The following is a 25,978-nucleotide window of genomic DNA, read 5'->3' on the forward strand; positions in this document are numbered from 1 at the left end:
GTAGGTTTTTTTCCTGTTGTCTTCTACACAGCTGGTGCTGACAGCTTCTTTGTATGCCACTTCACATAGTATATATCAAGATATGTTACTCCAAAAAGAGTCGGTGAACACAATACAACGAGAAACACAGAGATGCAGAGGATCAGAAGTAATCAGCAACAAAAAGCAAAGGGTCCTTTTTCAGTAAGACGTTCTGCTGGAAACAGAATGAAATAAAACACCTTTCCCCTTACGTTTCTTCCAGGCGAGATGTTGGAATCCACCTTAGAAACAAATAAATACATCCAGTACAAAGCAGCACATGGCTCCTCTGAAAAACAGGGCATGGCCCAACTGAGACTTAACGGTACTTAATGAGGTAGCAGTAGGTCTCTAGATTACCCTTAGGAACTAGCAGAAACTACTTCTATTCTCGTCATCTTATTTACTTCCACTGTCTTATACCGCAGCATTAGTATAGAACAGTAAGGCATCTGACAAGTTATTTGGGGGCACGACAGCAGTAACCAAGTGGTTCTCTTAAAAGGCTGACAAAAAGAAAGAGCTGTTAGGGTGGCCTTTGAATCCTACCACTGTAGATGAGAGAGGATATTTCCACATGTGGACAAACACGTCTGACCTTGGAGATACAGAGGTTGTTGCAGCATGTGGCCATCTGCTGAAAAGTCTGTAGGGTCTAGAGCACATCAGTGAGCTTTTTGTTGGTGTTGGTTTGTTTCCCTCCTTTGTCTCTCACTCTCTCTTTTTTTTTTTTTTTAAAAAAAAAAGCTTTCTACATTGGCATTTCAAGCCATTTAATATTTCAGCAAGTGGGTCTACCCTGTCAGGTAAGCATTACACGCCCGGTGTATTTCAGGAGAAGGGTTAGAGCAAAGTTCAAAGGCAGCTGGTAAGGGCAGAGCCGTGCAGGCAGATGCAAGGCACCTGCAGCAGCCCAGATCACCTTCAGCTGCTCCCTGGGAACATCTGCATTCTGAGCAGCAGCCAGACACAGCAATTTTTCAAACACATCATCACGAGATGTCTCCTCCGCACTTGCTTCTCTGATTTGCCCTCTGCCCAGTGTGACTGCCCTGAGCAGCCACGTTCATTTGGTCAGGCAGGCATTGTGTGATGTGAAATCCCTGGGGGAGTAAAACAACAGATACGATTTCTGGCAGCCCCATCCCTGCCAAGAAAACACCTTCGATGGCCTAAAATATGAACCCAAGCCAGATGTGCAGCTATCCCAACCTCCATGAAAGTAAACAGTAAAAGCAGACAGTTCACAAATCAGCGTGATCAGGTATATGCTTCTGCTCTGCACTCCCTGTTGTGGCGTTTAGTGTTCAAAGTGCCTGCACTGAAAGAAGAAATTGCACATTTGGTTGCAGGTAAGAAATACAGACCTATGCTCTTACTTTAAAGACTCCAAAAGCAATGTTTTCTTGTTTGATCGACATTTTTTTTTTTTTAATACCATTTCGCAGGAGGGCTTACTGCAATTAAGTTGTCTTTGTCTAAGTATAAAAGCTCAAAATATTCTGTTATTTCCAAGAAGTAATGGGATGGCTTTGTTGTATATCTAAATTACTCACCCACTGTTACGACCTAACACAGAACTAAAAGTAGATTAGAACAATAGCCTTACGTGCACGGATTTTCAACAGTTCTGAAACATCCTTTTTGACTCCTTTCATTTACTTTTCTGATTTTAAAACAAAAACACAGAAGCCTGATTGCAGCAAATTTTGATAACTACCATGGATTTCTCTCACACTCTCAATGAAAAGCATTACAGAAAAACCTTTCATCCACATATCATTCCAATTTCCTTACACTCCTCTGTAGGCAATACCATGCACTGCTGATGAAAAGAAGAATTTAAAGAAAACCACAATTTTCCCACAACATCGTTCAACCACTAAAGTGGTGGTGTTCTCAATCCCAAGTTTGAACATAAAACTTGAAAAGCAAGATGACTGTGGAAGATGACTTCACCAAGAACTGAAGAAAAAAAAAAGTATCAGCTTTGTGAACTTAATAATCTGAACTTCCTAACCCCAAACCTAAGAAAAATGGGTTTTTGTTACAGCGTTAGAAGTAATTAAAAAGTTAGCCTCATAAAGCTATTTCAATATTCAGCGCTTGAATTCCTGATACTCTATTAAAGATGTATGACAAGATCTCCAGCTTGCAATCAGATCAAATAAATACTGAAAGGTTCTCCTTCCTTCATGCTGTCATCACTTCACTTACTATAAGCTGAAAGTAGGGATAGATTCACTGTTTCTTATGAAACGTCTTCCTTGGAATCAGAATTGCCACATCTGTAAGCTGTCAAATTAGGAACTGTGAGCAAACACAACTACAGAATGATCTGAGAATTTGACAGAGATCATAACATGGCATGACTGAGAAGTTATTGCATCTTTTTAATTTTCACGAGGCCTCCCCAAGCTCATGCCTTCATCATCCAGAAAAAAAAAAAATACAACAAATTGGCAGCTTTGCTACTGGAAATGACCAGCTCATACCTACAGCTGATTATATCAGCCCTCCTAGTTAATCATTTCAAACTTAGGTTCAAAGACCTAAAGATAAAATAGATTATGTCTGGAACAGAAGCAAGTGTCTCCCAGGATCCTGCCATCTTGTGGTCAAGAAAATTTGGCCAATTATAAAAGAATCACAAGTTGAGGAAACGACAAGGAAAAATTCTATGGAGAATTGACAACACCATTAAAACACCCCCACCCCCAAGACCACTCTCTCCAATTGTTTTTCAATTAAAAATTAAATTTCAGCATATTAAACGTATGAGAAAAATACCCAAAAGCAAGTAGTATAACTCAAATCTCAGCAGCACGTGCCATTTGGCAGGCACACCGCTGCTTGAACTAGTGCCAGGCTGCAGCCAGGAACCCACACACAGTTTCAGCGCTGCCACCAACCCGTGCAGCACCGACTGCTCCATCCGCATCTCTGGCTCTCAAAGGGCTGGAAGAAGGAAGAGCCAAAATAAGAGACTACGTGGTAAGAAGCAGTGACCCTGAGTGGGCATGACATTTTTGAAATAAAAGCTCCAATTTGCCTTTAAATATTCAGAGAACTTATATATATAAACTACCACTTAAATTTAAGGACAAAGATAGCCGCACTGAATTGAAAGAAAGGCCAGAGAAACTGGTTTTAGTTACAAAAGGTTCCAACACCAAGCAGCAGAATGCTGGAGCTTTTGGGGGTGAGAGAAGCTGTTGTTTACCTTCCTTGCTCCTAATGGGATTCCCTGGAGGCTTTTTTTAAAAAACTTATTTCAAAAGGTCAGTCACTGTCTCCAGGTGCTCCTTGCCAATGTTAAAGCCACAGTGTAGTCTTTGATACCAAGATAAAAGAAATTTGCTGGTTTAGAACACCCCAAACTGGGTGTTTTTCAGTAAGGGCTTTCAACTAAGGGACATTTCAGTATTTCAAAGCAGTAAGTGCAGCAGCAGGGGTGGGTGTGTAGCGCAACATGACCAAGGCAGGACAATATTCTGAAGGAGAACAAAACAACTTACAATGATTTACCTAGTGACACATTTCTCTTCCAGTCTGGTCCAAAACGCACTGAAGTTTGCAGAACTTCTGCTGATTTTAAGAGGTTTTGGAATATGCACTTTATGCCCTCAGAAATTACATCAAGACGGTACTATCAGTTTATCAGCTTTAGGGGGCACATGCACCATACTTTATCTTTAAGCCTCTCTCCATTAAGGAGAAGGAAAGTTCATACACTCAGTGCCTCCAGACGCACGTAAAAAAAGCAAATAAGAGGAATTGCAGATTTCTCAACAATAAAAGAGACTTTGACCTTAAGCTGTGGTTTGTATTTCTGTATTTTGCTCTTCCTTTGTATTTTTTCCATTAGCAAAGAAGTCAGATTTTTATTTATATAGAGCCATATATATGTATTTACTCGTATTCTCATCAAGATTCATTCCAGTTGTGAAAAGGTATGTCTCTCTCTATAAATACATAAAATCATAAAGCTAGCAAAAAGTCAATTTCCAGACTTTACAACTATTTTCATCTAATAATTCGTTGTATTTTGCAACTGCTAAGTTATAAACCTCACCAAAACAGGGTTTATTATAGCACAACTACAGATAATGGTCTGTCAGCATTTTTATTAAACTCCTTATATCAGCAGAGTTTATAAATTGGCAATAAAAAAAATACCTTCCAAAAGAAAGTTACCATACTTGGTGTCAAACTTATTTTTAAGTGAGGAGAGTCTAAAAACTAGATTGTACCTCTCCATATTGCCCCAGCTAACTGCCAGTTTTTTTTTTTTTGTTTTGTTTTGTTACTGGTTGTGGTGTTTTTTAAAATTAAAGCAATTCTTGGTTTATTTGCAAGGGCTAAGCTGCCTTTTTAGCCATACACATCACTGCAAAATCTTCAGTCTTGACCCTCCAATTCTGACTACCACCACCTGCCCCTGGGGTCATGAACAACTCAAGGGTTTCAGCAGGAGCTGCGGGGGGGCTGTAGGGGCAAAGACAATTTGGGGGCACTCAGCAACCTGAAGACTCCTCCAGCAGCCAAGGAATCACGTAGGGAGGGCGTGGTGTGCACAGGGAATGGTGACTTGGCCTCAGGGCTGATGAAGAGCACAGAGGCTGCTGCCGATACATTTTGATATAGCCAAACGTTTTGTGGTGCAGAGGTGCACAAAGTAGTAATCAATGAGCTGGCTCAGGGATGTTCCTCACGCTACAGTAACTCAGAGCTGCGCTAATGAAACCAGACTGCAGGCAACTAGCTTATCCTCAATTACCTTAGCTATTTCTGCCCAGCCCTAAACTTTGCTCTCTAGGCTAATCTTTCAGAAGACTCAGGATTTATTTAACTCATCTCGTGTTTTCGCACAGGGGATGGATAGGGAAAAAAGCCCCTTCTTTTTCCCTGCCTTCATCACAATTGATGAAGCACTGCTCCAGAGTGACACCCCCTGGGGTGTCACTCTCCTCTTCCTCACCGCTTATCGCTCTGGAGCCCAACAGCCCACCTTCACAGGAGAGAAGAGAGCAGTTTCCACCTGATCTGGCCTGGGGTTTTGTGCCTAGGCCATGCTGCAGACAGGGGACCCGTTTGTCACACCTGCCCTACCCTGACAGCCACTCTGGTGCAAAAAATGAATTTTCTCCTCATTTATTATTATTATTATTGAGTAACACAGGTTTACTAGTCAAAACAAAGGAATAGCCAGGAAATAAGGCAGCCGGCCCAACTTGTATTAGTAGTGCTATAAGACAAGGCTTTACTGTTCTCGTTGTTGTGTTGCTTTGCTGGGGCAAAAATTAACTTTGTACATTCTCAAACGCAAAATCAAACAACTACATACACTGAGCATTTACAAACAATACTGGTAGTAACTCTGTTACACAAGTATCTATTAGCCTATGCTATCGAAGCCTCTCAAAGCCAAAGGATAAAGTACCTGTTTTACAGCACCAATTATGAATTCCTGTAGTCCAGGAGACAAAAATCGCGCATTGTTTCAAACAACAGTAACTAATTCTGAGATCTCATTAGCTTGGTTTCTAATTTAACCCGCTACATTACTGCAGTGCATGTTTGCAGTTGCCTGCTGACAGACTTATCTATGTCATGAGCAAGTACCGCCGAAGACCATATTGATTTAAGAGCATACTTCACTAAAAATCCATGTTCCAATAGGTGGAATAGAGGTGACACCAGAACTGCAGAGTCCTGCTTAGCTCAGCATCCGAAACAACTATTCTATTAGAAACCGTTCCACAAGAGACTTACAAATGAAAGCAAGAAATAATGACAGAACCTGGCTAAAGACGTAGAACCACCGTTCTTGCTCAGGCTGGAAACGAGAAAAAAGTAATCGAAGATACGTACTAAATTTATTTTGAAAGAGATTTTCAACACAAGGCAGCTCTGTCTTGCTAGAATGACAGCTTACAACTGCTCCAAACCCGGAGCCTGACACCCTGCTGCTTCTCCCCGGGCAGGCCAGCGGTAGGCCCGGGGCAGCGGGCTGCCCTGTGCTGCTGGAATGCGGGTCACACACGGCCTAGCAGCACGGCGATTTGAGACCCTCGCTGATAATATGTCTGTGAACAGATCAGGAAAGCTCTGATTGCCTATTATGCATTATTGAAAAACAGATCGATACCGAGTTCTCCAGGGGCCGCTAGTATGCGCCGCAAATACGTGAAACCAAGGAAAGCTGGCGGCCTGCGGGCAGCTCTCTGCTGCACTGCACAGCACCAGCTCCCACCAGACATCCCCCTCAGGCAGGACATACGTGGCATCTCCCCTTCTATGCCCCTTTTTCATCCTCCCTGCTGGACTTTATGGTCCCTAAAGTTCATGCCATACCATTTTCTATTGGGATTAAAAGTTTTGTTAAAAACAAAAACCAGCTAGCTCCCTTCTTCTCCTCCGCCCAGGATTTCGAGGGCCTTACTCAAGAGGCCGCACTCCTTCCCACAGCGGTTCCCCACTCCCTCCAGCAGCAACGGCTTTGCTAGTGACACATCCTTATCCCCAGTGAGCCCACTCGAGGGGATACACCGCAAAATTCATCCAGCGCCTGCCTCTTCCTTTACCCAGCGCTTCTCAGAAGGTAGCTGATGGAGGTGTTAGGAGCCGTACGAGGCAGTGTGGAAGGTTGCCCCACACATCTCCGTTTCTGCTCTAAAGTCTGTGAAACCCCTGGCAGCAGGTGAGTGGCTGCTGACTGCTGCTCACTGCACCAGCCCAGTCGTCTCGCTGCTAACAGGCGCTCCCCGACCTGGGACCGCTGCCATCGCACGCCATTTTAAGCTCGTTGGTGCAGGGACCAGGATGGAAGTTGGGCTGTGAACGTGCAGCAACCAAACGCAAAAGGTGCCAGACCCCAGCTGGAGCCTCTAAATGTTGGTTTAAATACAAATAACAAGCAGTTATTTCTACATGTTTTTCAAGGAGGGATTGATTTAAGAGATCAGAGAAGAGAAACAGTTCAATTAAAAAAAAAAAAAAGATAAATGAAACATTAGGGACTCCAGATGCTCAATAATTTCCTTCACAAGAGGAACACTTAAAAAAAAATCCCCTCCCACACCAACAGTATTCTTCCTTGAAAATATGAAAATCAAGATAGTTTCTGAGAAGTAGCATGTCACTTAAATATATGAAGCAGCATCACCCTGTGATCCACACACCACTTTGCTAGAGGAGTTGGGGAGGTCTGTGCTGTCTACAGTAAGCAAGTTCCTAACTTACAGTACTCATGTTTAGCATCAAGCTCAGGAACAAACTGCTGCCAAACCGGTAAGCGTGGCTATGAAAATTGATACCTGTGAAATTTGTTTCAAGGATCACATATAGAAAACCTTGCTAGTAGGCATGAAAAAAAACAGGATGCTTCTAAGAACCAGTGTATTCTGCATATGGCTAAACCAATCAGTTATTTGAAAATCCCTCACTTAGCTTTGATGACTGGCTGTTTGTTTCCAGCACAAAATAACTTGATTCTTGTGGAAAAGGAGGTTAACTGATGCTTTCCATCTTTTGAAGGGTAAAAATAAATACGCATAGAAAAGATAAAATATCACCCATTTAAATTAAGTCTTCGGGCCTTAAAGCATTTTCAATTGCAATACCAATACAACTCCCATATGATTCTCCTTCTACCCAAACATTAAATGACCCCTACTATTAATCCATACGTTAATCTATTACTGAAAGAAGTTTCTGTTGAGAGCTCCCACCCCCTCTTCTTTGAGCAGTTATTCTTCTAGACAGAAAAAATATGCACTATGAGCTGTGAAGCCCACAATCATGTTATGAAAATAAAAATGACAAAGCAATGCAGGTTCTGATCATTGGACACCTAAAAACTCGCAACAAGACAGAATAGAAAAGAGCGGAAAAAAATGACAGCTGTTTGCACATAGCTTACATGGCTAGCAGTCATACTAGATGGTGTCTGTGCATTGCCCAACTCATCACTGTATGACATCTGTTTCCACACACCTTTAATTACCAGAGTTTTGTTCTGTGGGTTAAAATTCTGAATTTCCCAATCCAAGAGCAGATGTTTTCCACAGGTTTCTGAAAGGTGATTTCATTAATTCACCAGTAACAAACACGGAATTTTGCAATAGCATGCCTACTTTTAAAGCCTGAGCAACAGGGACAAGAAAAAACACAGCATAATTCAGAGTGTACAATCCCAAAAGCTTGGGAAATGGAGTTCACAGCACAGCAACAGCCAACTGGGACCAGAAGGGCTGAGACAGAAGAAAAAGAAAACTTGGAGAAGACAAAGAGCAGAAACAGACACAGAAAGCAGTTACTCACAGTCAGTAATCTTCTCCAAAATCTAACTGCAAATCCTAACGTACTCCAAACAATAAATTTCTTTCGCTCATCTGGAAGCATTTGTCAACTGTACTAACAAGCTGTGCATCCATCACCCTTATCTCATGTTGACAAGACAAACTACCAGTGGTCTTGCTCTTTCAAAGATAGCATGAAGGGTCTGCTTCCAGATCTATCGCTTCCAGGCACTGCTAGATGCTGGTCAACTCTGTGGGCTCTACTATAATTCTGTGTCACATAATTGAATGCAATTATTTAGCCTGCCTACAAAATTGAACAATAACAAAAACGTATTAATATTGCAAAGTCAAGCACTGAACAACTAGGAATTTGAAACACAATCAGGTATATTTATTATTACTTAACCCCTACATCATTCCGTGACCTAAACTGACACCACTCTGGGGATGAATGGAAGTTGTTGTTGCCTTGTTCTTTATTTATCTTGTCGATACGCTCTGGTGAGAAAGAAGAGAGAAAATCTGATCCACCAACAAAGCAGCTGAATGAAAGCTTGAAGAGAGCACCTTGAACCAAGAAGAGCAGAAGAAAAAAAGGAGTATTCCATCTTACATCTAAAACACATACTACAGAATGCTGAATCAATTTTTGAAACTTCAAAAGAAAAACCCCTTTGTTTTGGAACATTTAGTTTTGGAAGAGGTGTGGATGAGGACATAGAGGAGAAAGAAGCACGGAGGGAGACAGTGAGAAAAAGACAACTCGGAAGAAGCTGAAATCCACTGCTGGAGAGAGCCCATGACTGCCAAGCACAGCAACCAGTCCCATGGAAAAAGTCTTCAACCAAAACCACTCACGTGCTACAGGTAAAACAAACTCTTCATGGGAAGGGTATGTATAATAAGATGCAGTAAAGCATCAGTAGCTTATGTTGGTGAATAAAAGTACAGTAATACAGCATTATTTTAAAATTCTAGATTCACACGTGCAACTTTCATATAATCACTGTAAACAGCACATTTTCTTATTTGCCTTCTACAGTTTGAAACTGCTGATGCTGTTTAACCAACTTCTGCCCCTTAAAATATTACTCAATTTCTCCATAAAATATTTATATTAAGCTTCTAGCACAGGTTTCTGCTCAAGGTCCTATTAAGCTCTCATAAGGAGCTGAGTCAACATGTCATGTACTCAACCTTTTAAACTCCCTGTTTCTTTCAGGTTAGGTGGAAATAGCAGAAAACTAAATGATACAGTTGCACTTTTCAGTGCTCATTAATGAAAACAACTGTAATTTGAAGGATATCAAAGGAAATATGCACGTGTGCATCCAGAAGTTTTTTAAATGCTGTTCACCTCCCCAGCTAAATTAAGCTCCAAATGGAGGGTATCACTTCAACATGCTCTTATCCCATCTCTCACTCCTCTACATATTATCCCATCTCTCACTCCTCTACATATTATCCAACATCTGTGCTAAATGAGATCGTTCTGCTGTAGCCCACACTTGCTGAATAATTGATTGCTTTGACATTAAATGTTCATGGACAGCAGCAGGCACCGAATCACCTTTGCAACCACAGAGATGTGATCTGTGCATTGCCAGGCTGCCAAAACTTCCCCAGAAGTCAATGGCACTTCTGCTTACCCAAAGCGTGCGGGTTTTAAGTCGACTCCTGAGCTTCATGGTCTTCAAGAAACATTCTCTGAAATTCTTTATGACCTTATTTCCCTTCAAGGTAACAATATATCAGGACTTGCATGACTGAGATTCACTTCCTTGAACATAACCTCATATTTTTACTGACATTTGGCTATCCTCACCTCCAGGCACAACAGTAAGGAAATTTATATGTAAATTCAGCAAGTAAAGAAGCTGGGGAGAAATCCCAACTGCAATGAGAAACATTTAGAGGATTATAGGTATCTTAAATATTCATTAAATTACACTTCCTGGATGTTAGGCTAATCATGAAAATTAAAATAGTCTTTCTGACTTTTTCAAGAGGCAGCAATTGAAATGTATTTGTTTTTATGCTTCCTGAATTTACTTGTATACTTGTGACAGTGCTATTGTAACGCTGAGCAAAGGAATATAGGCCCAAGTCTGGAGCACGTAGATTACAGCAAGCAATCTTTTTCTGACTGGAGAGAAAGGCACCTCCAGAGCACTGCTCAGGCCACCTAGCAAGAATAATTTGGATTACTTGATTATTATCCTAACTCACAATCATTGCTAGTCAAATGGCACCTCATTACACAGCAAGATGGGTGCTACCAGAAAAGCCGGGTGCTGCCCAAGTGCTGAATATCACTCCCTGAGCTGAATTCAGTTCAAAACACACACAGCTATCACACCCACCGGTCAGTACTTGTATCATGCTAAACAATGGCATGATGAAAAAAATGATGTATTAGAAAAACGACAGTTTTAAAATAAAATTTGTCCAATTTTAAAACAGGTGGAGGATTCAATAAAATGGTTTACCACAAGAGAGCATACTTGCATATATAAACTGCTCATCACTTAGGTAATTCCTGCATAAGATTTTTTTAAAATGAGTTTTGTTATTTATTTATTTTAATTAAAAGATGCGGCTGACCTGTGTACCATCATTTAAACCAAAGACTTTATCAAAGAGGAAAATCCAATTAGCATCAGTCCTCTCTGGATGTATGGGCTAACATATCCCACAGCAGATCAATAAAAACCCAGGGGTGCCCTCTCCTCTCCAGAACTGCAAAACTAATAAACCATTTCATTTAATTTGAAACAGACCACACTGAAATCCAGTTTACCTCAGAGCAGCAATGAAGTGCATGCTTTTCTCCAGGGCACGTGAGGAAAAGTATAAAAACCCTAATGCATGGGAAGTACACTGAGGAGGCTTGCACTTGCAAAAGGAGGAGGCAGGTTGCCAATGGTATTTATTAAAAAAAAAAATCAGAAAACATAAGTTGCAAAATCTTTTCTGAAATGCATTGAAAACACATTTCCACAACATCCTTTGAAATAACTCTTAGCTGAACTAAGAATGTACCTAAAAAGCTTATTTTTTTAATACATTAGTTATGATAAATTGCCATAGCTTCCCCTACACACAAGGAAGAGAGTTCAGTATGTTGTAGTGACTTTTATCACTGAAAGGAAAATGCCTTTTCAATTACCATGATATGGCTATTGCTGTACTTCATTTTCAGCAGTATTGCTAGATAAAACAATAGTTGAAGCACAGGCTCCGCATTAGTTCAACCAGATACAACTATTACATCAACCAAAATCCAACGTTTTTTCTTCAAGTGGAGAAAAAAGCAAGAAAAAAGCCTAATAATAGAGACCATCTCACTACATAACACGAGAGCATCCAAAAATTATAGTAATGGCCAGGAACAGAATAGGAAACAGATGCACTCTGCAATTTTGTCTAACAGACTTACAGTTGACTAAGTTAGACAAAAATAATGTTTTTCTCTACAGGTTAGACATAATCCCTGCAGCCCTTAAATTTGTACTAACAACAAATTGTAATTTGCTAATACTGCCAAATAGGAAAGTAACATTTCAAAATTTGTCCCTAACCGCAATTCCCTTAGGTACTCTCTAAAATCCTAAAACGGGAGTTAATGCTGATAAACTGGCATCAAGATAAGCCAGCCATGATGCTGGCGCCGGGATCAACAAACAGGAGAACTGCGTCTCTTCCACAAAGAGATACAGCACTGGGAAAAGTGAATGAAAAGGACGGCTCTTTTACAAGTCCTCATTAAGAGCAACAAAAAATCCCACACGGCACAGAACACCTCCCGCAGAACAGACTATGAGACATACCCAAGAGCTAGAGGGGAAGAAGAGACATCCAATCCTTACCCCACAAAAACCAAGCTGGATCTGCCCACCACAAGAATATTTCTGAGGAGTAAACCTGATGCCAGGTATTTCCCAAGGCATTTATGTCAGGGTTTTCTGGTAGGTTTTGGGTCGCATTGAAACAAAAACCCAAGCACCACCAAACCCAGAAAACAGTTTCAATGAGCAATTTTGACCTGCTCTAGTTAAGGTGCATGTAACTCTTAAATCCGCACACCAGTTTGGTGTTTATTTGAAAAACTTAAGTATTTAATAGATACTTTCACTTGTAATTACCATAAATGTCAAGAGCTTCCTGTAGGGTAAGAAGAGCTCCCCAAACTTTTCAATGATTTTTGAGCTTTATCTGAAGTGGTTAACTTTAGGATTTTGTAATGAAAGCAGCCCTACAACATTTTAAAAACTGACAGCCTTCGTGCCCACACATTTTCACCCTAAAACACATCCAAGGACATTCACTGAACACTAGTGCCTCTTCTCACACTTGACATTTATTAGTCGTGATTTTAAAGTGAGGAGTATTTAATTACAAATAAAAGATCGCTGCATTTGATAACACTCATGGAATTGCTAAGCATGAAATAAAATATGATGCCAATGCCTCCCCTTTGACTTTGCCATGTATATTTCTTTCTTTTGATAAATCTAATAAAATGGGCTGATTATCAAAGTCTAATTTAAGACTTAATGAAGCAGTAAAGGTTGCAGTGATGAAAAAGAAGCTGGAACAATAACAGTAAAAACATAGCCATAGACTATGACGATCCAAGAAAAATTTTCTAGCCAATTAGATTTGATTGTGTTGAACAATGACAAACTACAGGAGTAATTAGAAATCACACACAGTATTAGCGAGTGACTAAATGCTGTTGCTGGTTAACTGCATTTTATGTTTCCTGAAGATTGCCACATCCTTCCACTGCATGTGTTCTAAACAAGAATCAGATTAGATTTAGTAGTCAGAATTGTACTTTTTCCTCCTAATTTAGTTGTGGCCAAATTGATTCCTGAATTTTATCTTCCTGCTGACTTTATTGCAAAATGCCCTATTAATATTAAAAGGATATTACAGAAATCTCATTCACATAGAGTTCAACTTTGACAGTGACACAAGAAATTGTGTTATGAAACACATTAATAAGGAAGCTTGATGACTGAAGTCATCTACATGCTTTTATAATAAATATAAACACTTTATGTATGTATAAATACAGAACTGTTAAAAATGGGAATGTTAAGGTCCACAAATATTCCTTACAGAGTGGTCACAGACCCAGGACTTCGCGTGCCAAACATCAGGCCCCAACAGCAGCAAAGCAAAGCTGCTCGGACAGTTCTGAATGGCAGAAAGCCCAGCAGGTTTTGCAATTTAAGATACACAAAACAGGTTTTGTATCCAAAAACACACATTCCAAAAAAGGAAGTGCTTTATGGAGGTGTTCAAAGCTGAGGGTTATTCACAATGGCTCATCTGAACACTAAGTCCTGATGTGAAATTAATTACAATTCACCAACATTTCATAGGCATCTTTGTATTCACAGCATCCTATAATACTGTAGTTGTGAACACACCAAAAAATGTCTGACCACTAGCAGTGCAAGCAAATCCAAACGACTCTTCTGCTTTAAGTCATACCCCCATTCCTACTGTGTCTGCAGAAATAAAAGTGATGGGAGAAGGGAGAATTTTCACAGGACACAAACATGAGTTTGCAGCTTAATGGACTTTCTACATTTTAGCCTCCTCATCCAGATAATGCAATACTCACGAAGAATTTCTCTTAACTCTTACACTCAAGTTAACAGACAGTTAATACCAGGAGAATTTAATTCACAGGAAATCCTTCAGCAACATTTCCATTGGCATATTACTTGATACAAACAGCATGCATCTGTCTGTACCACTGCACCTGATTAAAAATCAAACACTATGGATTTTTTGTTGAGTAGCTAAGAAGTCATATGTCAGGGTGCCTAACCGAAAGCCTGCCTTCAGCCATGACTCACATGGTCATGGCGGACTAACAAGTGCCTGAGCAAGACAGATGTGGTTTTACTGACAGCTGCACGACACGTGGTAATGTCCTAAGGCTAGCTCGTTTTCTGCTTTGCTCCGTCAAATTTAAATTCAGAGAAAACACTTTGTGGCAAAAGGAACAACCTCATACCTGTTGCTCAGTTTGAGCCTCCAAGTTCAAAATCCTTAATGAGATCAAAACAATTAGCAGTGGATGATCCTTCAAACCCTGACACAGATTCAGTGATTACAGGTCAAATTCACCAGTCCCTTCTACTGCTCCCCCAGATTCAAGCCAATTCCCCTAACTGAGGGCTTTCTGCCCTCCTGGGCGCACCGAGCTCCGGGAAGAGATTCATCAGAGGGTGACAAAGACCCGCTGGAGCAGCAGATGCTCAGTGAGCCCCCAGCTTCTCCTTTCTCACCTCAGTCCTGTCCCAGATTGCACATTCATCTGTAAGAGGGCTGCGTTCATCCTCTATCCTGCCACTCGTTATTTTGGACAAGACCAAAGCGAACGTGACAGGAGATGACTCCCTTTGCACAGACACACCTCTGCTTCAGGCTGCGACCAATTCCAGTTTCAGAATAAAATTTTAAAAGGATGAAAGAATAACGAGAACGCATCCAATCTAAAATATGGATGACCACTACCATAAACCTATGACTAAACACAACAGCAAAACTGTTTGTCCACGTCACTACTAAAACAACCACACTAAGTACTGCCAATTATTAAAAGCTAGTTTGTTGTTTGTAATTACATAGAGATGCCGGATCCTGGCTGCACAATTGCAGCACACCTTGCAGGAAGCAGGGCTGCTTGGTGCACACTGCTCATCTGTGTTCGTAAGCGCTGCTCTAATGAGGAGCAGAATCAATTTTTTCTTTTTTTTTTTTTTCTTTCAAAACTACCGAAATTGAGGCTCTCTGATCAATGAAAAGCATCATCTTTTCTAGGCCTCCTCCTCTCGATCTTCCCCGCGAAGCTGACAGGGTTTGGATTAAGATTTCTGTGAACGCTGTTTGCCAGAATATTTATGTCCGACTTAATTTTGAACAAGGAAGGCAGCAGGCAAAGTTTTTGTAGCTTCCCTTGAAATGTTAGCAGTAGAACTGATTTGTTCAATTCTAGCAACTTTTGCTCAATTTAACCAATTATGATAGTAAGCTATAAAAGAATAAGACAGGAATCACCAGCTACCCTGCTTTAATCAACTTAGAGTCCACTGATTTTTGTCCCAGTTCTAGGGGAATTTCATCAATTTTTTAAGTACGAAGTATCAAAACCTTACTCACACCTGCTCAGTTGGATTGCCTAGAGAAGCGCAGAAGAAAGCTTATCTCCACCTCTCTTACAGAGTCACTAATCAGCATCTGTGCTGTGGTTCTTTTTTTTTTTTTTTTTTTTACCTTTGCATCCTGCAATCTTAAAACTTGAAAGCAATTACAGTAGAAGCAAAGACTTCACATCCCAAAATTAAGCAATATATTTCTACTAATTTTCAGACTAACTGAATGGGAACGATGGATCAATACAGATGGCAAACAGGTCCAAGAGAGAGAGCAGCATCCTGAGCGGTGCTTCTTTCGATAGGTAATCGGGTAATTTCAGAGGTAACTGAAACCTGCTTGTCTGGTGCAGTTTGTAGGGAAGGGTTTCTGTCCAGGGGTGGGTGTGTACGACAGATGCTCAGAGAGCTCGACTCTGAGAAGCAAAGGGAAATTAGCCAACAACCGAGAACTGATTTAGCCCTGGCTTCAGTGGAAGTTTTCATTCAGCCAGCCGTGAGACCCGCTTTGTCCTAAAAAGTCTTCAACTGTTTCTGACCAGGGCAACCTCACTCTGTAAATCAGATCATTTAACTGCTGCATCTCTTGTTTCTGACTGCAAATATTAGTTCTGCTGCCCTTCAATGTCACTGCTTTGCATAAACATTGCTCAAGATTATTATTATTTTTTTAAATTAGATATAACCACATTCTATCAGTGCTATTCTGAATCCATAGTTACTAACAAAGATAAATCAGATTTTTTTCCCCCATGCCATCTCTTGATAATACTATATATATGGTTGGTTAAATATTTAATAATTATTTAAATCCAATACGTTTCAGTGTTAGAAATATTGAAATTAGTCAAGTAAAAATGGTTTTAAACTCAAGCACTGGAAATGCACATTTTGTGCACTTCATTTCATTTTATAGTCTCCAAGAACTATTACAATTTTTAATAAACTTGTATCTGGGATTTGAAGCCAAACACTTATGCTCAAAAGGCACAAATTTATTAACTAAAAGATACCCAAAGTGGTAATAAAACGTATTCCCCAGTGGTATATTGCAAATGGGCTGTAAAAATTACATTTTATTAATCCAGCTGCAATTAAAGAGTAACAGCTGTGTCATTCGCATTGCAATGCCCCACTTTTGGGGAGATGACAAATATTGTTCATTATTCATTCTATATTGCTGATTGGCAAACATTTTTCTTAGTCCAGTAGTGAGGTCTCTTGGGCACAACTGCTTCCCTTTATGATTGCAAACTGAGTTCTCCTGGTATCATGGGGTTTGCAAATGCAAAGAACCTTTCTTTTTCTTTCCTCTAAGATGTTCCACGTTTCAAAGAGAATGATAAATTTCTGCTGAAGCCAACAAAACTAAGCAACACATACATATAGACAAGTATCTCACCAACAAGTTTTTAGAGTGCTATTGACAGTTACTTATTTTTCTACAACTAATAAGCCACTATCATGCTCTCAATTTCTTTATTGACATAACACATTCAAATGTTTGGCAGGTGCAAAGTAGGAAGCAAAAATTGCAGTGGCTAAAATTTAAGAAACAGAGATGCCTATTAATTTCTAGTATAAAATAAGAAAAAAGCATCATTTACTTTCAAATGAATTAATACTGCACGCAGGAGGTAAAATAGGAGCATCACCCTACTTCCACACTTCTGCAGTGTCCTGCCCTCACAGCTGGAGGATGTAATGCTCTACATGCGTTAAGCCCATTAGAAAAACACTACAGTAAAACAAACACTCTTATGATTCCTAAAAACAGATATGAAGCCACAATAGCCAAGTACAGTAGGTAACCATGAAATATCAGCACTCTGCCACCTCCTTCAGAAAATCCCAGACCGGTTTTATGATACTGATGGCTCTAGATCCAATAAAACCGCTCTAAAATTCTCTGTTTAAAATTCATTTTAATTGAAAAAGTAACTGCAGCCCACAGATAAATGTTTAATTAGTATTTACTCTAATTCTGACAGGTTTTCTAACCATACAATAGAGGATAGACAAGTTAGTTGAGATCATCTAGTCCAAGCGCCTGAGCACTTGCGGGCTAACCAGAAGTTAAAGCACATTTTTAAGGGCATTACCCAAATGTCCCTTGAACACCAACAAGCTTGGAACATCAGCCACCTCACCAGGAAGCCCGTTCCAGTGTGTGACCACCCTCATAGTAAAGACATTTTTCATGATGTTCATTTGTAAGTGGCACAACAAACATTTACTTTTAAAAAGCACGTGGTAAGCTAGGAACGTGGTATGCTGTCTTCTCCTTGTTACAGGCTTACTGACAAAGTAGGAATTATTCTTTCTGGAACAAAAATGCAGCCTAAGTAGCTATAATAGTATTATTTGCTTATAAGGTATTAATAACCCTTTTTTATTTGTTATGTTTTCTAGGTAAATATCTCAGACTCACAGTTCTTATTCACTAGTACAGGGAATAGCTTCGCAGTTTCCTCTAAGATGATAGGAATAAGCCTTGACGCGCAGACATGAGGACTCATTTGTGAGTGTACTTTCATCTCAAAAATTCCAGAACTTGAAGATCTGAAAAAGTTTGTATGTAGACCTGATCCAGGACCTTTTCTCCTCATGAAATCTCTCTCCCTCTTTGCTGAAATCCTAGAAAATCCATCAAAAGGTCTACACAGACACAAGCTCTACTAAGCTTGCTGCTGTCTTCAAATCTCATGTACCGTGGCATTTTCAGGCTCTGAAATGCATGTTGTGAAGGTTTTCTGTTGACCCAAAGAAGCTTCACAGCATGGTACATCTGAAAACCAAGAGCAGGACAGCACAGCTGCCTATTTGCAAAGCTTCTGAAGAAAAGAGCAGGAGACATCACACACCTGTCTGTCAAGTCTGAATAGGAGACAAAAGACAGCAGCAAGGAAAAAGCATTTAAGAAGCCAAGTAAATTTAAAGAAAAACACCCATACCACAAAAACAGCAAGATAATAGTTTTCAGTAATTTACTGAAATAAAAGTCTTCATCCAGGAACATAAGATGCATGCACAGTACCAATTTCATCACCATTTGATTACATTAACATTGCTAACATAACTATTACTTGCCACATGAGCTCTACTTCCTTATGAAATCCCTTCTAACTATGATCTAGTGAGACCAAATAGCTTCTTAATAGAGAGCAGTTTATTCCCAGAATAAGACTAGTAGACTTTTTTGATCAAGAAATATGACGGAAGCCATGAATTGCCACTTCAGGACCACAACGCTGTATTGAACTGACCTACTTCAGGTATTTTTCTCCCAAAAACGTGGTATCCAACCCTAAATTGATTTCAGTGCAGAGTACAACAGAGCTCCGTGAGCTCACTGTGCAGATTCCATTTAAGGGCTTTGAAGCATCCTGGGAGATGAACTGAAAACCCACTTCTTGCTAACTTTCCCTTTTAGTGAGTCTCCTCTCACTCTTGATTTTCCAGGACGGAAAATACCTTTTTTGAAAGCGGGGATTATTTGTGTTTGAAAAGCAGCATATAGATTACACAAACCCCGAGCCCCACACAGCAGAAACCACCCATGCAGCCTCCGCCAAGCCGGCCTCTGGGTTCCCATGCCAAGGACAACGTGCAGTCTGTTGCTCTAGGCTAAGCTAAAGGCACAGGCTACCCCCAAGTACATACTTTCCCCAAAACTGTTTGCTAGACTGAACTTCTATTTTCACCATATAAAGTTCACCATTGCCTTGGTTGCTGCTCAGTGAAATATTTTTTTAGAGGACCTGAAGTATTACAGTCACTTTCCATTAAGTGAAACATTTGGAAACTTCAGATAAACTCAGGGGGAAAAAAAAAATGGTAGGGCCTAAATGTAAGAAAACCCAGCAGGCTCTCACACATTAGAGCAGTGTGGGTTCCTGAATTCAGCTCTCAAAGAACCCAAATACAACAATAATGATCTTGGCACAGGGCGCTTCCTGCAGATTAATGACCAGCGGGGAGGAGTTGATGGCCCACAGCGCAGCCAAGGGCCATTAACCCCAGCCAGTCATTAATCCCCAGGAACTGCCCTGTGCCAAGATCATTTTCTTATTTCAAAATGAAAAGCAGCAGAGATCATGTAGGATTTTTGTTGGTGTTGGGTTTTGTTGTCGTGGTGGTTTTTTTCTTTCCTCTTTTTTTTTTCTTCCCTTAAATGAACGATGTTATTCAACTGCTATCTCCAGGGGACGCCACCTATGTAAGTTAGCTTGCTCTAATTTAACTAAGAGAGCACAAGTGCACAGGCTGGGCACAGCACACCATCCAAGTGGCTGACAGCAATTAAGGAATGGCTGCAGCCCTCTGCCTTGTTCCGAAAGCGCTGCTGAGCTTCACTGCATCACCAGCAAGGAGGCTGCTGCGAGCTCCATTCAGTTGTACCCAGCTGCGCCATCAGGCACCGGGTCAGCAGAAGGAGGCCCCAACCCGCCTCGTGATCTACGGCCAACACTGCCGTGGACTTTCCTTAACACCTCACAGAAGAGAGAGGACAGTTATCGTCATGTTTGTTACTCTTCAAGTCGCTTACACCTGTTGGTAACTCACACTTCCCCGAAACCACCCTACCAAAATAACCTAGAACAACATCTGATTTGTGTGGGTGATTTCATCTTTGGAAGGGCACCAGGCACATAAATGTATTTGAGACGTTGAACCTTCATGTTGAAATTCATACACATTTGCCTATCACAAAATTGTCTGGCAGGGGAATATGCAGGGGCAAACACCAAATTCCCTGACATACATGCTTTTAAAAACATTTTCATTACAGTGACAATATTTGGATGCAGGGAGAAGTCTTATCTTTAAATTTAGCACATCTCCCAGTGACCATGACTGCACATAGGCAAGACTAATTTTATTGGTCTAGAATCACATAATTAAGGCTTTTTGCTAACAGCATAATCACTGCTTTAAATATTAACATATCCCCAGCATTCAGGTAAAGAGATTTTTGTTCTGTAATGACCATCCTTACAAATTAAATAAGGTCTTGTCAGAAGAAAAAAAAAAAAAACAAACTTATTATGAGCAAAAACAACTTATTTTGAGCATCCACAAAATGTCATTACTATGTTACTTGTAAATTGTCTCATCTTTAACTAACTACTCAAGTACTCCTAAATAAATAAACAAATCTTCTCCCAGTGCAAATTTTCTTTCTGCTCTGTATCAATAGTCATGAATTTACCTCATAACTTCACGGCTATGAAAGACACTCGATACTACTTACAGTTTTAAGCTGAGCTTACTGCATCGAATATCTCCCCCACACAATCTCTTCCTAATCTTCTGTAAAGTGTTTTTTTTCAAGCATGAGGCTTTTTGAGATCGGATTTTTCTATACGAGGGGAGAACTAACACGTGTTGTTATTCAGCAGTAAACAGTTGTGTTCAGTTACTTGCTCTCGCAGTCCCTAATCTCATGGAAGGCTAATGCACATCCTCCGTCCACGCGGAGAGGAGGGCACACAGCACTTTGAAGCAGCAGGCTCTCATCAACGAGACTATGTGAGCAAAGGTGAGTGACCCCAGCACTCCTTAAACAAGTACTTGCTGTCCTCTGGTTATATATAATTTACTGGGAATAAAAATAATTCATGAAAACAATTCAGGAGGGACTGAATAAAACCAGCACTGCTTTCCAGGAATTTGTTGCCAGCTGCTACAAAGGTCAGCTCTTCTAGCCTGTTGATTAGCATGATACACTTATTCCCACAATAAAACACAGAGTTGAAGGTTTTTCTACAAAATAAGGACATCAATGTATCAAAAATCACACTACATTATCAGGAGGCAGACCATCAACTTTGTTTCCACCAAGCCGGGCTCAGTATCAGAAACCAAGACACGGAACAAACTCACCACTTTGTCCAAAGACGCATCCAAATGTCAGATGACACTGCATGCACAGTCCATAAAACACAGCTTTCAGCCTCATGCCCAAGCCTCCTACAGATGTACCAAATTGGGAAAAGCACTACCAAAGTCGTCTTTACATCAGAGTACCATAATAGCCATTTTCCTCAAAACAGATGTCCTAATAACTAGACCTCACTCTGAAAAGATGCCTAAATAGAGTTAACAGAATAACTCTATTTTATTAGTAAATTTATTCTGATACAGACCTAGCAAGATTCCACACATTTCAGTGAGCAGTATTCCTAGCAGAGTTATCCTACAAAGCCATCGCTTTTCTTACCCACTGAAATACTGTACAGCAGATTCCGTGCCATGCTTTGCAAATTAGATCCCACATTTTTCTCCATATTACATTAATTTGGAATAATGCTACAGATGTTTACAGACTTATTTCTTTGGCAAGCTAGCCGCGGCAGTTCAGAGAAGTTATTAAAACTTTGGGATGCCTATTCTAACCTCAAAAGGTCTCCCAGAATGAGAAAGCAAGCCCACAAAAATTACTACCCACAAACACACTGTTTATTAATACACAGTATTCAGATAGAATAATCTAAAATACTAAACTGAATTCTGTGTTTGCTTATATTTGAAACGGAAGCCTTAGCATTAACTCAATACAGACAAGCATTGCACAATAAGCAGTTCCTAAATAGCTTAGTCCCTAGCTTTTTTTCCCCACCCATAATTTTCATTAGAAATAGCTCTTCTCAGAAAATATCATGGTCCCAAATAAGAAGTTACTGCCTTGATACAGTAATTTGACTCCCTGCGGTGTGCATCTGTGAACCTTTAATTCTCCCAGCCCAACGTATTGAATTTTCTGGGTCAAAATTAGAGACCACATCAATAAGCTCAATAGTTGACAGAATGGCATACAGAGCAAAGTATAAATATTTATTCTTTCTGTGAAATCACTGAACATTAGTGGAAAATCTTCTGAATAGAAGAAAAACATTCTTTGCTAACTGTAGTATCGTTAATCACTGATATCTGCTTGTACTACAGTTTTCCAGAGTAAACCTGAGTTTTTAAAAATAAGCAAAAAGTTTTTCAAATGTGCTCAAGAATTTAGAAGCACAAATTCCAGATTAAGTTTGCCAAGAACGATACATCCAAATTCCACTGAACTCTTTTCTGCAGTTCCTCTGATAGGAGAAAGCAATAAATAAGCAGCACCCTAACAGTTCCGAGAGTTTAGGGTCTGCTTTGACCTCTCTACTGAACAGTCTCACAAGCCATCCTCAGATTTCTGAAAGGTTAGTTTTTTTTTTTTTTGTTTTTTTTTTTTTTTTTTTTGGCAGTTGGCAAGTGTGTTGAAGTACAAGAAAAAGCAGGACCTGCAGTTGAGTTGCATGCACCATGTGTACAGGTTTTCCACCCACACATCTTACTTCAGTTCTGGGTTGAGCAGCAGTAATGGGAGATTTTTAGTAGGAAAAAAAAGTCACTGTACATTTTATATGAGCAACAAGAAACTTGATTCTTCCTCATAAAGTTCTAAAGAGGCTTTAGAGAATTAGACAAGCTTTCCATAGAAGGATTTTTACTTAAATATTACCTGTTCCCCTCTGCCAGTTGTTGTCTTAAGTCCACATGGAGCTAACCAGTTCAGCAAGGATCACTACAGTTTACAGAAAAGATCATTCTTAAAACTAGCAAGGAAGACATGCAGAAAAAAAAATTCCATACAACTGCTGTAAAGGCAAATTGCACTGCCTGCAGCTTTTACTTTGAAGGTCAAAGATTCTCCGAGTCAAAGAAATTGCTCTTCAAAAGGTGAGAATAACAGTTCCTGTATACAGAAATGTTCTGCCCAGCTATTTTGTGCAGTGAGGACCAATGATAGCCTTTTTATTCCTAGCTGGGAACTGCAGGCCAAATGTCATGCCAAGATAATAACGGGCTGATTTCAGAATATTGAGAAGCAGCTTGAAAGTGAAAAAAAACAACTTTGACAAAATGAAGAAATGGCGGCGTTTCAGCACAACTGCAGCCTGAGATGATTTAGGGGAGTGATCAAATTAGTTTCAGTATCTTTGTTCCTCTAATTCATCAATCTGCAATTACTGTCATTGTCATAATAATTTGTATCAGTTGTAATTTACCAAATTAAAAAAGAGGCAGATGCTAAAACTCAAATTACATGATTACAAATAAGAACATTACTAATATTATGTGTGCTCCATTTATCCCTGGCCCTTAAAGTGGACAGTTCTTCATCCGCGTGGAGGCAGAATTCCACATCCCATTTTTTTTTCTCCCCTGTAAACAATAATCAACATGCAAAACAGCTCCCAACTACAGAAAGTGCTCCATTGTGTCAACTTCAGTAGTGCTGAGTCTTAGCACACAATTGATTTTCTTGAGTAGTTTTCCAAAAATCTAAGTCAAATTCAATAGCAAAATAAATAAATAAAATTAGGACTAGACTGCCCTGTGCATTCCCACTAGGAATACAGTTTTCTCAGAGCAATCTTTCAGGCCATGTGGAACTTGCCATTTTTACACCTCCTTCAGGCCTCTAGCTCTCAGGAAAGGCTGCTGTCACAGGACAACCCTAGACCTAGGCATAGGTCCCTAGACCTAGGTACAGGTTCTTGGCTGGAAAAACCCGAAGCTTAAAAACCAACTCTCCCCCTTTTTTTTCCTCCAGATCAACACTGCCACCTTTCACTTAACCAAGAACTTGCATCTCTTAGTTGATTCTCCATTTTGCAACTGCTTTACTGAAACAAATGAATGCATACTTGAGCTCCCCTTGACATTATACCACTGCTGACTTCAAGAGTCCAAAACTATGGCTGTCTTTTCTTCTTCCAACCCTTTCTACAAAAAGAAGCCCAACTCAGTTTGTTTTGCCTCTCAATCTCACCCTGATAATTCAGCACAAAAAAAATTCTGGACCCACTCACTCCTTCTTTCTCTTCCTTTCTCCACCCACAACCAAAAGGGAGTCACTGCAGTTTACCTCACTCATTCCATGTTTCTACAGTATCAGAATGACTCATTTATGAATGCAATTTTTCTCCAGAACAAATCATGCAGAAAAGAAATACTGCTCTCCAAAGTACTCCTTGTAGATAGGAACAGAGACTGAAAAAGGACAGAAGGACTTGCTTGTGGTCACAGAAGTATGGTATGTTGTAGTTTCCATCATTCTCCACTGGTCTTCCTAAATGTTTTCTTTAAATGCCTCCCCTGCACTGAATTCAGTTTAGAAATGACTCCATCCTACTCTATCCTACGGTAGCAAGCATAGTGGTGCATGATACAGGAAAGCATCTTTTAGGAAAGGTCTTTTTGCTTCATTGCAAGCTTCCCAACCTTCTGCTTCAGTCAGGTGCACTGCTCAGCTTGGGTGTTGAAATTCTGTTTTTAGAAAAAAAAAAATCTGAAGATGATGAAAATTAGGGCTACTAAAAGCCTGTTTTAGCTAATAAACTAGGCATGGAGGCTTATATTCCTATTTCCCTTACCAGTCTTTCCTCCTGTTTGTGTATGTCTGTATTACACTCTTAAGAGAAGGACACACTCCTAAAAACTTTAACTAGCATGTAAGAGTAACTTCTGCAATTTACCCTGAAATAGATTTCAATAGCTATCTTTTCATCTGAATAAAAGCTTGCTTGCTTAGCTATTTTGCAGACAGCCCAAAGAATCAAGCATTCATCTCAACTTGCAAAAGAATTGATAAGCACATAAAGATAATTCATCTCTAAAAACAGAAATGCTTCAAGAGTCATTTGAAACCAATTCACCACTTTTTAAAGTGTTTTAATGATCTACGGCTTGTATAGGAAGCCCATCTATAGGAGAAAGTAGAAATTCATGACAAACATCAAGGCTTTCAGGTTTCCACCAATTAAAGAAGAAAAAGACTGTTAAGTAGTTACCACTACTTAGCCCCAGTTGCTGGATTTTAAAGAAAGTTTGGGATTCATACTTTTAGCAAGATAATCAGCACAAAGAAAAACTTCAAGTAAATACATTAAGCAGAGTCCATCTCTAAGCACTTCCCTTCAGCAGAAGCAAACAGCCAGAAGTATACCTCAGGGAAAAAGGGTATTAGTCCACCTCTTAGTTTCAGCAAGCCTAAAAAAACATGAGATTTAAGAGAGCTGGGAATACAGTGACAGGAAAGATTAGAAACAGGGGGAACACTGGGAAAGCTAACACAGCAGACAGAGACAGCTGACATAAGTTGGTCTTTCTTTTACATAGTAACAGGAGCTTCTCATCAGCTTCTGATTTTATGACTTGGGGTATCTAAAGTATTTGTATTGCTCAGTCTTATTTTTATCTTTCTGTTCCAATGATTGTATACCCGTTTGACACACAATTTCCTAGTCAGCTTTTTCTGTCACTCAAAAATAAATTTTAGAACAAAACCAGACATCTCAGCCTTGTCACTTTCCACTTTTTTTTTTTTTTTTGGGGGGGGAGGGGGTGGGGTGGGGTGGACTACCAACAGAACATCACTGTTTGGGAACGGTACCAGCAGTGCTTTACCGTTTGGGAAATAACCCATTG

At 39.9% G+C, this 25,978-nt stretch overlaps 1 protein-coding gene across 7 annotated transcripts in view; it reads right to left on the reverse strand.

The window, feature by feature from the left end:
* The window catches only part of NAALADL2 (N-acetylated alpha-linked acidic dipeptidase like 2), a 439,850-nt gene that overhangs the window by 343,879 nt on the left and 69,993 nt on the right, over positions 1 to 25,978 (reverse strand). The window contains exon 1 of one of the 7 annotated variants that reach the window (XM_067001997.1): positions 6,609 to 6,912. The exons of 5 other annotated variants lie outside the window; for them this stretch is intronic. The gene's annotated coding sequence lies outside the window, so the exon portion shown is untranslated. Of the gene's footprint in view, positions 1 to 5,895; positions 6,551 to 6,608; positions 6,913 to 25,978 lie in introns of those variants that run through there. One more of the 7 variants, XM_067001996.1, reaches the window with a different exon arrangement.

This window comes from Anser cygnoides, chromosome 9 (assembly GCF_040182565.1).
Source record: "Anser cygnoides isolate HZ-2024a breed goose chromosome 9, Taihu_goose_T2T_genome, whole genome shotgun sequence".
Classification (NCBI taxonomy): Eukaryota; Metazoa; Chordata; class Aves; order Anseriformes; family Anatidae; genus Anser; species Anser cygnoides.